Source organism: Eschscholzia californica, unplaced genomic scaffold, assembly GCF_041429995.1.
Source record: "Eschscholzia californica isolate CP2 unplaced genomic scaffold, dmEscCali1.0.p SCAF_96, whole genome shotgun sequence".
NCBI classification, from domain to species: domain Eukaryota; kingdom Viridiplantae; phylum Streptophyta; class Magnoliopsida; order Ranunculales; family Papaveraceae; genus Eschscholzia; species Eschscholzia californica.
In genome coordinates this window covers 65,001-65,437 of record NW_028238523.1, presented here as the reverse complement: position 1 = coordinate 65,437, position 437 = coordinate 65,001, and positions in this window count along the sequence as shown.

Below are 437 nucleotides of genomic sequence, written 5' to 3'. Positions count from 1 at the left end.
AGCGAGGGCGTCCCAGGCCGTCCCGAGCCAAGTCTCGGGCGTCCCAGGCCGTCCCGAGCAAAGTCTCGGACGTCCCAGGCCGTCCCGAGCAAAGTCTCGGGCGTCCCAGGCCGTCCCGAGCTGTGCCGAGGCCGTCCCAGGCCGTCCCGAGCTGTGGCAAGGGCGTCCCAGGCCGTCCCGAGCAAAGTCTCGGGCGTCCCATGCCGTCCCGAGCTGTGGCAAGGGCGTCCCAGGCCGTCCCGTGCTGTGCCGAGGCCGTCCCGAGCCTAGTCTCGGGCGTCCCAGGCCGTCCCGAGCTATGGCGAGGGCGTCCCAGGCCGTCCCGAGCCAAGTCTCGGGCGTACCTGGCCGTCTCGAGCTGTAGCGAGGGCGTCCCATGCCGTCCCGGGATGTCCCATGCGCGTCCCGTGCCGGCCCGAGCAACAGCTCGGGCGTCC